The sequence below is a fragment of the Orcinus orca genome, chromosome 1 (genome assembly GCF_937001465.1).
Source record: "Orcinus orca chromosome 1, mOrcOrc1.1, whole genome shotgun sequence".
NCBI classification, from domain to species: Eukaryota; Metazoa; Chordata; class Mammalia; order Artiodactyla; family Delphinidae; genus Orcinus; species Orcinus orca.
Genome location: NC_064559.1, coordinates 148,647,760 through 148,659,800, shown reverse-complemented (window position 1 = coordinate 148,659,800; position 12,041 = coordinate 148,647,760).

The window sequence follows — 12,041 nt, the reverse complement described above, 5'->3', positions numbered from 1 at the left end:
AGTCCCCCACTATTATTGTGTTATGTCAGTTTTCTCTTTTACAGCTGTTAGCAGTTGCCTTATGTATTGAGGTGCTCCCATGTTGGGTGCATATATAATTGTTATATCTTCTTCTTGGATTGATCCCTTGATCATTACGTAGTGTCCTTCCTTGTCTCTTGTAACATTCTTTATTTTAAAGTCTATTTTATCTGATATGAGTATTGCTACTCCAGCTTTCTTTTGATTTCCATTTGCATGGAATATCTTTTTCCATCTCCTCACTTTCAGTCTGTTTGTGTCCCTAGGTCTGAAGTGGGTCTCTTGTAGACAGCATATATATGGGTCTTGTTTTTGTATCCATTCAGCAAGCCTGTGTTGTTTTGGTTGGAGCATTTAATCTATTCATGTTTAAGGTAATTATCATTATGTATGTTCCTATGACCATTTTCTTAATTGTTTGGGGTTTGTTTTAGTAGGTCCTTTTCTTCTCTTGTGTTTCCCACTTAGAGAAGTTCCTTTAGCATTTGTTGTAGAGCTGGTTTGGTGGTGCTGAATTCCCTTAGCTTTTGCTTGTCTGTAAAGCTTTTGATTTCTCCATTGAATCTGAATGAGATCCTTGCTGGGTAGAGTAATCTTGCTTGTAGGTTCTTCCCTTTCATCACTTTAAGTATATCATGCCACTCCCTTCTGGCTTGTAGAGTTTCTGCTGAGAAATCAGCTGTTAACCTTATGGGATTTCCCTTGTATGTTATTTGTCATTTTTCCCTTGCTGCTTTCAATAATTTTTCTTGGTCTTTAATTTTTGCCAATTTGATTACTATGTGTCTCAGCGTGTTTCTCCTTAGTTTTATCCTGTATGGGATTCACTGCACTTCCTGGACTTGGGTGGCTATTTCCTTTCCCATGTTAGGGAAGTTTTTGACTACAATCTCTTCAAATATTTTCTCGGGTCGTTTCTCTCTCTCTTCTCCTTCTGGGACCCCTATAATGCAAATGTTGTTGCGTTTAATGTTGCCCCAGAGGTCTCTTAGGCTGTCTTCATTTCTTTTCATTCTTTTTTCTTTATTCTGTTCCATAGCAGTGAATTCCACCATTCTGTCTTCCAGGTCACTTATCTGTTCTTCTGCCTCAGTTATTATGCTATTGATTACTTCTAGTGTAGTTTTCATTTCAGTTATTGTATTGCTTATCTCTGTTTGTTTGTTCTTTAATTCTTCTAGGTCTTTGTTAAACATTTCTTGCATCTTCTCTGTCTTTGCCTCCATTGTTTTTCCGAGGTCCTGGATCATCTTCACTATCATTATTCTGAATTATTTTTCTGGAAGGTTGCCTCTCTCCACTTCATTTAGTTGTTTTTCTGGGGTTTTATCTTGTTCCTTCATCTGGTACATAGTCCTCTGCTTTTTCATCTTGTCTATCTTTCTGTGAATGTGGTTTTTGTCCCACAGGCTGCAGGATTGTAGTTCTTCTTGCTTCTGCTAATTATACTAATTTTTAATTAAAATTGAAATTTATATGACTGAAGTGTGTTTTATACTTTTACATAGGCTTTATAACCATAGATCATATATGCACAAAATTAAATTACATGCCAAAGTTTCTCAGAACAGTCTTTGCAAAAGTTGTGATGAGAACAGACCCAGGACCTTCCCCCAAATATGTACTATAGCCATTCATGCTTCCTGTTATAAAGAATCTTTAAATGTTTTTTTGTCCTATTGACTACCACAGAAACTTCCAAATTTTTCTTTCAAATCCCTCTATCCTGTACTCCCCAAGTAATACAGCTACAATATTTAGTAATGTTAATGCCTTAACAATTGTATTAGTTCCATCACCCTGAAGAATCACATGCTATTTTCTAAACTTAAAACAAATTTTTCTTAATATAGAAGGGCTGTAAGTAATGATCCAGTCTACCTTGAATCAAAACAGTTAAGAATAAAAGAAACCTCAAGAGTATTGGTATTTAAGTACCAATCTCTGCTTTATATATAGCCCATTTATTCCTTTAATCATCAAACATGTATAGAGGTGATGGGGATACATCTGTGAGAAAACAAATACCCCTGCCCACTTGATCTTCATGTTCTAGTGGAAGAAAAATATTTCATTTTTTTTGTAATTATATATTACTATGAGAATATAAAAGGAATAAGAAGCATTGAGGCAGTTGCCTCAGTACAGAGGTAATGTTTAAGTGAAAAGCTGAAGACAGGGCTTCCCTGGTGGCGCAGCGGTTGACAGTCTGCCTGCCAATGCAGGGGACACGGGTTTGTACCCCGGTCCGGGAAGATCCCACATGCCACGGAGCGGCTGAGCTCATGAGCCATGGCTGCTGAGCCTGCGTGTCCAGAGCCTGTGCTCTGCAACGGGAGAGGCCACAACAGTGAGAGGCCCGTGTACTGCAAAAAAAAAAAAAAAGAAAAGAAAAAAAAAAGCTGAAGACAGAAAATGGAAAATTTTATGGGTACCTGGTGGAAGAGCTTTCCAGGTAGAGTAACAGCAAATACAAAGAAGAATGGAGGAGAGGTAGAGGAGTAGGAAATGAGGTTTAGATAGGCAATGAGAATGCAAAGGCCTTTGTAAGGACATTTACTCTGAATGAGATAGGAAGCCAACTGGAGTGTTTTGAGTAGAGAGAGAACATGATATCACAGTTCAATAAGACTTCTACAGCTGGTCCATATATGATGAATTGGGACAAGAACTTCTAATGCCCTATAACACCAATAAGGCCTGTCATTAGCATATAATTGAGAACTAGAGCCATGATATCACTGAAGACTGAGTATAGATAGAATAAAGATTCAAGGACAGAGCATCCTAATGTAAAGAGGACAAAAAGATGTAGACAGCAAAGAAGACTAACAAGAAACAACCAATGAAGTAGAAGGAAAACTAGTAGTGTAAATGATACTAGAAACCAAGTGAATACAGTATTTAATGCAGGAGGGAGTGATTGGCTCTGCCAAATACTACTAATGAGTTAAGCTGGATGAAGACTGAGAACTGACCACTGGGTTTAGCAATGTGGATGCCACTGGGACCTTGACAAGAGTAGCTTCAGTGGAGAGATGAAAGTAAGAGCCTTATTGAAGTGGGTTCAAGCAATATGTCTAGAAAGTAACTGGAGAGAGTGAGTACACAGAATTCTTATGAACAAATCTGCTGTGAAGAAAAAGAGAGAAATGGAGAAGTAGCCAGAGATTAAGATGGGTTAAAAGAGAAAATTTGGAGAAATAACAGACTATTTCTCCATGTAAGAAAGATCTGGTAAAGTTGGGAGGGGTAGGAGTGAGAAGGTTTGAATATTCAAGAGAGAGGGAAAATACTGGGGCAATATCCTCAATTAGACCAAAAGGTTAAGAGCAAATTTACCCTATAGGTGGAGGGGTCAGCCCTTCCTCAGAACCCAGGCATTTCAACCACAGTGGTAGAAGATTGATGCAGATGGATGTTTAGATGAGGTTGTAGGAGTTGCTGAAATTCTCTTCTGATTGATTAAATTCTCAATGAAATGGAAGCAAGGTCTTAAACTGAGATTGAGGATAAAGGAGTGCATGTTAACTGTTTGAGAAGAAATTGTAAGAAATAATTATATAAGAGCTGAAGGATAAATGAATTAGAAAAATCTAGTATAACTGTGAGACAGCATTAAGAGTTAGCTTTAGGTTAGTGGTCCTGCATTTAAAGTGAAACCACGCAGCACGGTTGTGTCTTTTTCTCCAGCAACATTCAGTTATAGGATAGTAATTTGCAATTAAAGAAGATTGTAATTTTGATAAGTGAATATGATGAAGCAAGAAAGGGGCAAGAGATTTAGGAGTATGTATAAGAGAATGATTACTGTAATTGTTTGTGGCATTTAAACTCAAAACAGAGGGTAGTCAAGACATGAGGAAATAAGGAGTAGAGAAAAGGTGGTAAGAATCAATGAATTGTATGTCCTTGCGACATAAAATTATTGCTGGAGTTAGATTACTAGAAATAATTAGTTGGAAGAATAAGAGATGATGAACAGAGTTGAATGCTTGAAGTTAAGGTCATGGTATGACAATGTGTACATTCTGCCCATAGGAGTGAGTAGCTAATGTAGGTGGAAATTAAGATAATTAGAGGAGAATAGTTCAAAGAAATTACAGTTCAAAGTACTGAAAGAACATTCTACATGGATGATGATATCCTCCAAAATTATGATAATGGTGTGTTAAAGAAAGTACTATGGGTCTGTAGACAATGTCTTCAAGGACGAGAAAAACAAGATGACTACAACAAAAAGGTGTTTGGGTTGGCATAATTTTATGGCATGAGATTCAAAAAGGGAGGACTTAGATAAGAGGGAGGAGAGTAAACTAAAAGCAGCTAGGAGAAAAAGGAGGAAAACCATACTTGTTTCCCTTCTCCTGCCCAGGCAGTATTGTACAAGGAGAGTGGGAAAGAAAACAGCTACCACTTGAAATGGCTTCAAGGAAGTAGTGTCATCAGGTGAGATGTAGATTTCCTATGGAGCAAGAGGGTGAGGATAGAAGACATTTCTCTGAAGTTCACTGTGAGTTGCAGAGGACAAATCATTATGGTTTCAGAAGTTGGAAAAGAGTGACATCAGAAACGGGAATGTACAGTCTTTTGGAGATTGGGTTCTAAAGTCTAAAGAAAGAGTGTGTGGGGGTGTGACAGATGTGACCTTCCTGTGTTAACTAAAATAAAAAGGCTATCTAAATCAGATGTATGTCAAATGCATTCTTGAAGGACAGGGATCTAACAGTTCAGGCATAAGACTCTGGTAAAGGGAACCTGGCCTTTGGGCTGTGGGGCTTTTAAGTTCCTTAATTGAGGATAAACCAGATCCTCTTTTGTCATGATCAGGAGCTGGGATCCAAGCCTTATAGTTACAGCAGTATATAATAAGGTGAAATCTTAACTTTCTACTCTACCCTGCTAAGCTACATTAATTGTTGGATGAGTACCAGTCCTTTCCCTAACATTACCAAGGGATTTAAGAGGATTCACCTTCAGCAACAGAAAAGCTGTATGGCCTATCAGTGACTTCTAGCTCTACTCAGCCACCTCCAAACCAAGAATTAACCTCTTGGTTTTGCAGAGGGGCATCTTCCTCTGAGGGCGGGTAAGATTAAGGAGGATTACTTTTACCTCTCAGCCTACACTCATGTATTAAACCCCATTCTCTCAGCTATTGATAAATTTCTGTCCATTATGCCTGTGATGATAGTCACTGACCATGCTTAGAAGACTCTTGAGGACAGTCAAGACATAAAATAGGAAAGGGAAGGATGTGAATACCACCTGTAACTTTCTACTAATCCAGAAGCCAAGGGAACCAGGACAAAAATGATAGAAGAGAACCCAGGTGCTTATTGGGGCACCTAGACAATTATATATGGGGAGACTAATTAACCTTTCTTATTACTGGTATTTACCTATATATAGGGTGAAATATAAAAACCATGTCACATTCAAGAGTCAAAGAAGGCACTTATTCAGAATTACATTCCCATCCAACAAGTGTAAATCAGACTGTTCCAGGCAAATGAATGTATCATCACTTTGGCTATATGCAATCTGGTCAAGGAGCCAAGCACCCCTTGGCTGGCCAACAAATAACCAAAAAGCAGCTTAATTATCTAAAGTTATGCTGGCCAAGGAGTCAAGGCTAATTGGTTGCCTCTAAGGCTCAGGTCTCTTTAGCTATTTTGCTTGGCATAGTTGACAGATTCTCTATTGTCTTGGAGTTCTGTTACTCCTATACACCCTCCTCTGTAGGCCAGAGACTGGCCATGGGTCCTAGAAGGGAGCCCTAGAAAACTTTGAAAGCCTAGGGTGATTGCTGCCAGGGCTCAGCTCTTATGGATCCAAGGCTGTAAAGGGAAAGATAACTGTATACATAGAAAAAACAACCTATGAAAGTCTTGTTATCCAGTGCAGAAAGGAACATGAGTTGTTAAAAGTGTCAACCAATTAGAGGCTATCCTTCCTATAATGAACACAAGCATTGCATGTAGTGAGCAAGGCTGGTGTTCATGGCTGCAGGGAATTATAGTAAGTGCTGGGTAAGAGAGGAATATATAAGAAAGTGTTGTGGGGTAAAGGAGGAACTGATCAATTCCAATGAAGTGAAGGTGCTTTAGATAGTTCTTGAAGGGCAAGTTGAAAATATATGAATATATGAGATAGACAAGTAAAGGAGGGCACTGTAGGCAGAAGGGATAAAATTTGCAAAGATATAAAGGAAACATCAAATTTCAGGAAACTACACAATTCAATGTGTCTACCAATAATAGTGATTACTACCATTCATCAAGTGTCTCCTTTATGCCAAGAATTGTATTAAACTCTTTTCAGCAATTCAGCATGGTCCAGACTCTATACCACATCCCCTTCTAAGAAATAATAGTCTGACTCTAGAAGTTTTGAAGAATGATACAGATCTTTCTCAAAAGTTTCTTTAAAAGAAAGGCATGAGAGTTTTACATAGCACTTTATACAGGAAACTGTTGAGCAAGGGAACTATCTAATAGGATTCATAAAAAGTTTCTCAATCTAGGAAGCTCTTTGAATTTTTTGGATGATATTTCAATTTTACTACTGGAAACCAGAAATGCTCAATTTTGTTCTAGCCCTAGGAATATTTTTTAGGCACGCCATTCCTATCAATTGGTCTGAAATGGGTAGGTAAGAGGAATCATAGATTTACTATACAGATTAAATTATTGTGTATAACAGAATATAAGCTGTAATGTGGAATAAATTATATATGAATCAGTGTATTTATGTGTGGGTTAGCTTCAACATATGACTAATCTGTTGAACATCTAAAGAAGCAACAGAAGTTGAGGAAAGGATTGACACAGGACTGCCTACAAACTGCAGAAATGAACTCACAACCAGATGGGGGATAAACTATTCCACTATTAACAGAGAAATCACCAACAATGTATCCAAGAATCATTTAAAAATATTAACTTGTGAAGTCCACAATGATTTACAATGTACTTACACATACATTGCTTCATTAGATTCTCAAAACCAAGTGGCATAATTAATATATTTTTCCCATTTACAAATGTAGAAATTCAAGTTGTTAAAGGTCTTGCTAGCTCTGATTAAAGATTCAGCAATACCACAATATCAAAAATGTTGATGGAATGGATGAGATCCTCTTATGATTCTTTCTAATTTGTATTTATTTAATATAGATAATGGCATAGATATAATGTACTAGTTTATAGATTATGCCTGATATAACTAACTTTTTTGGATTAAAAGATCTTCTCATTTAGTTTCATAAGTATAAAATTATTGTAGATTTTACTAATGTGTACAATTCTTAGGATACTCCAAGAGCCTGGTATTTTATTAAAGCTCTGCTTTCAACCTATTTCTACTAACTTTCTCTTTTGAAAATATATCACTCATATTTGAATTTATTAAGTATACAGTTAGCTATGCTGATTTTCACCAGATTAACTATTATACATTCTACTCCAAGCTTGCCAAGTTCTTCAACAAATTTTTCATTCATTTGGGCCAGTTAACTTAGTCAAACAAGTGGTCATTTACTTGAAAAGATTCAAATGACTTTGGGATAAAATGAGGTGAGCTGTTGATCAAGTTAAACCATCTACATGGCCTCCCTGTGCACTGGCATGCAAAACAAAGCAACAATCCATACTTTTTAAAAGAAGAAACATGCTCCCCACTCAGAGCAGTGAGAGCCTCACAGAGGCAGCCACAGGTCAGACACAGGCCTATTTACTCTGCCCAATAAATCTATGTGGACTAGAGAGACCCTCCCTAAACGGGGAACATGCTGGAACTGCAAGGAATTCTTGTAGGGGGATGAAGTGTGATAAAGGAAAGAGCAAAAGACAGTTCTCCACCAGTCAGGAGGCCAGAATTTGAGTCCTGACATGGCTGGTGACCAGTGGTGAGAACATGAGCAGGCCATTTTTCTCAGATTTCTAATCTCATACTTAGAAGTAATAACATTTGCCCTTCCCGTTTCAAGGACTGCTCGGAGCCCCAGAAGCAATCATATACATGAGCTCATGTTGAAAAATATAAAATACTATACAGATATGAAAAACATAATTTTCTGCTTTGGCCTCTCTCATGAACTAGTGAATGACATTGAGGACAAAGGGTGTACAAGAGAAGCTGAGCTCCTGGTTCTTTAGATAAAACATTTTTTGAGAGAGAAGAGATTGAAAATTTTGTTGTGATTCCATTTAAATTTAATAAACATTTATGGAGATCTATATGTATATATATACAACATTATGATGGCTCTTATAAGGAACAGACAATATAAAGGTGATTAGGTGGACCTCCCGAATTCAAAGAAGCTTGCTAAATGAAAGAAACACTGTGGAACTGGAAAGGTGCAAGTAAATTCTCCAACACATTAACACAAGTGTAATGAAGGGGAATTTTTCAGCAGAATCTGAAGGATGATTAAGAGTTTGAGAAGTGAAGAAAAAAATAGAAGAAACAATCATACTAGGTAAAGTAACAACATAAGCACAGGGATAGAAATGTGAGTGTAAAATACACAGGAAGGATGAAGAGGAGAAATGCTGAAGCCTTGGATGCAAGGGGGAAATGCAGTGAGGAATCAATACATCAGGTGAGATTAGAGGTTCCTAAACACTTTGTTGTGTGCACTTGCTAATCCGCCCAGCAAAATACCAACACTTTGGTTCAGATATTTGATTTCCAGAGTCCATTCTTTCCACATTAGATCCTGTTGATCAAACTTTACATCTGAGCAGCTCTGGGGATGTCTGGCACCTCTCTACTTCCTAGAAAATGTTCAGAGCCAATGCATCCAAATTAGATTATACTTTGATCAAACTGCCATTGAGCTCAATAAAAGGTTCCCTTCATGCTCTGTCATCCAACAAAACAGATAAGTATCAACCAAAAAATTATTTGTGAAGAGAATATTAAAGAATTGAACTTGAAAACAATTTCCAAAAGCCTATTGCCTAAAGGCATTGAAGAATCCTCGGAAATTTTTCTGAGCAGTCAGTGTGTCTGTGCGCAAGTGATTGAATTCATGTGCTTGCTGAAATTATACAATGGAGACATACAGCGGAAATGTAAAACCGAGATACTCATTATCAACATCAAATTGTTTCTGAGAGTCTTCCCACCTTATATTTACATGGGCAAGTGACTTCAGATCCTTCCTAGTGACCCTGGTTTAGTCCAAGTCTCTAAAACTAAAAAGGGATGAATTCCATTACATTTACAAGTGGTGTCACTTTTACCTAAGAATTATGATTGTAATGGACCTCTGTACATAAATAACTTGACTTAGCTTATTCAAAATGAAACTCTCCATTTCTACCCCAAGTCCTGCCTCTGCCACATTCTTGCAGTATCAGTCAGGATAGGCTATGCTGCAGTAACAATCCCCAATACTACATGTACCTACTGTGCTCACTCTGAGAGGCTAACACTACAACCACTATTTGGAACATCACTGATCATTACAGAAGACAAAAAGAGAAATATGGAGAGTCTCTCTTGGCAATTAAATGCTTGGCCCTGAATTGAAACCACATTTCAATATCAAAGTCCAGTTTATGGTCGTATCAGATGTTTTATCAGTCTTGTTATCATTTCACATTGATAAAAATTCTCAGATTTTTTTAATAGACTGGTACAAAATCATTTATTTTCCAAACTGTATTTGTGAAAAGTATATGACTATATTTATTCTTGAAAGGCTTTTCTTGTTCTTTTTACACCAGTGGTTTTACCCTAACAAACATGTTATCTATCATATGAACTCATATTTCCAGTTTGGGGCCATTTTCTTAAGTGTATTAATTTGTGTATGAGGATTATATTTCTTAAAACTTCTTGAAAGGAAATGATTCTTCTGAGTCAAATCTATTGAAATTTCTTCAAAGTTTCAAAGCCAATACATCAACCACTTTTAACCTGAGTTCTAAGTTGCAGCACCATCTTCCTAATGATAAGTCTTAAAACGCCAGAATTTTCTAAAAATATTAAATGTGTACATCCAAAACTTGCTTTTCATAGATTAAATTTATATAATTAAGAGATTTAATATAGATTCTAAATATTATCAGACCCAAAGGAATATAGTTATAGAACAGATAGGAATGAGAGAATAATAGTAAAACCAGAAATTTCATAATGGTGCACTGGGTTAAGGTCAACTAGGGTGTGATTGATAAGTAGTTAAAATTCAGTTTAAAATATTTTTCTGACTGGTCTTCCAACATACACACAAATTTATTTTTCAAAATACAAAAGAAATTTTGTATCAGACCCTCAGGATAGAGAAAATATCAGACATGGCCACTGCTTCAAGAAATATATTTCCTAAAGTGGGATGAGTAGCAGACATGTTAATCAACAGAGTACCAGAGGTGATTTCAAGTCTGACTACTTTGTTGTTTTCAAAAGGACACACTTATAAGTTTGATTCATAATTTAAACTATTTTTTAGTATATTGGACAAAACTGGAAAAGTGATATCAAGATATCAAACCACAAACCATAATATTTAGTAATTGATCCTTTACTACCAACTGAAATATTCCCCTAGATCCTCCTGTGGAGAATCAGGGTGAGTCCCTTCATTGCACTGACCAAACCAACTAGAGCCAGAGTTTAGATTTTAAAGTGTTAAAGCTGGAGTAACTGATCCTATAGGAGATGGTCAAGGGTGGGGAGAATCAGTAGGGAGTCTGAACTAATGTGCACACAGATCACGAAGGCCAAGCCAGGAAACCCAGAATCAGTCAACAAGTCTAAAGAAAAGGCTCAGGGCCAAAGACAGTATATTCAGACAACAGTAGGTTGTCAGTGGTAATGAGAAAGAAGAGAGGTTAGAAGCAACATAAGGAATATTCTGGACTGTCTCGAATGGAACTGAAATGTCATCAACTTTGTGCTTACTGTTAGGTGTATTGAACTGGTTTAAAGTGAGAGAATGTGGTTGGACAAGTTTCTATAATATTAATTGATCTAGTAAGGATTCTTCTTGTTTCTAGTAAGGATTCTTCTTGTTTCAAGGGGAAAATATCCAAATATCTCTGGTATATAAAGCCAAAAGATTGAATTCATTAAAATACTAAAGCTGCTAATATTAACAATATAACATTTAATAATATTACAATTAAAGGAAGAGCTAAGTAACTAAGATTCAGTTTAAAGAGGTAGCAGGCAGGTCCAGACACCAGGATAGCAAGGAATCATGGATCTTTATTCTAGAGTCTAGAGCACTACCATTACCTTGACACAGCTCCAAGGGTCAAATTTCTTATCCTAGATCAATAAACTGTGGCCAGTAGGTCAGAGTCATGTAATCCAGAAGGGCAATCAGTGTGGGCTAAATCATCCCAAGAGGTGGCTACTATATTTTCTTACAGTTAGTGATCAAATACAGATGTGAAAGTAACGTTTTGTTGTAAAGAAGCCACATCTAATTTCAAAACCAAACAAATGAAGTAGCTATTATATAGCACAGAACCTCTCAGATAACTGAATTTAAACCAGTAGATTTCCCTGTCCCTCAGCCCTTTTGAGGTCAGTGTTTGCTTTAATGATTCTCCAGATAAAGCCAGTCTTTGTGCAGTAGCATTATGAAGTCATAAAATGGCACTGAGAGATACCTGGCTTTTCTAGATTCCAAGTACCAAGAACAGTGTCTGCACACAGAGGCACTTGATATTTGTTGGATAATGTTAACAAATGAAGAAGTGCTTTCTCTGGTAACTTCTAACTTCCAGAGATTTCTGGAATACAGCAGCCTTTTGACTGGGCATTATAGGCAGTGAATATAATTGTCTCTAGATGACCTTATAATTGTTGGCACAAAATCAAATAAAACTCGTGATTGTCTACAGAGGTCTGAGTGTTTCTGGATGAGAAAGTATATGAGAAAGCATATCAACTAAGAAGTCAGGGTATCTTCCAAGACCCAGTAGAACCCCTGAGTCAGAGGCTAAGATACTGCTCTGTAGAGCAAGCAACCATGGTAAAGTCAATTGCATGAC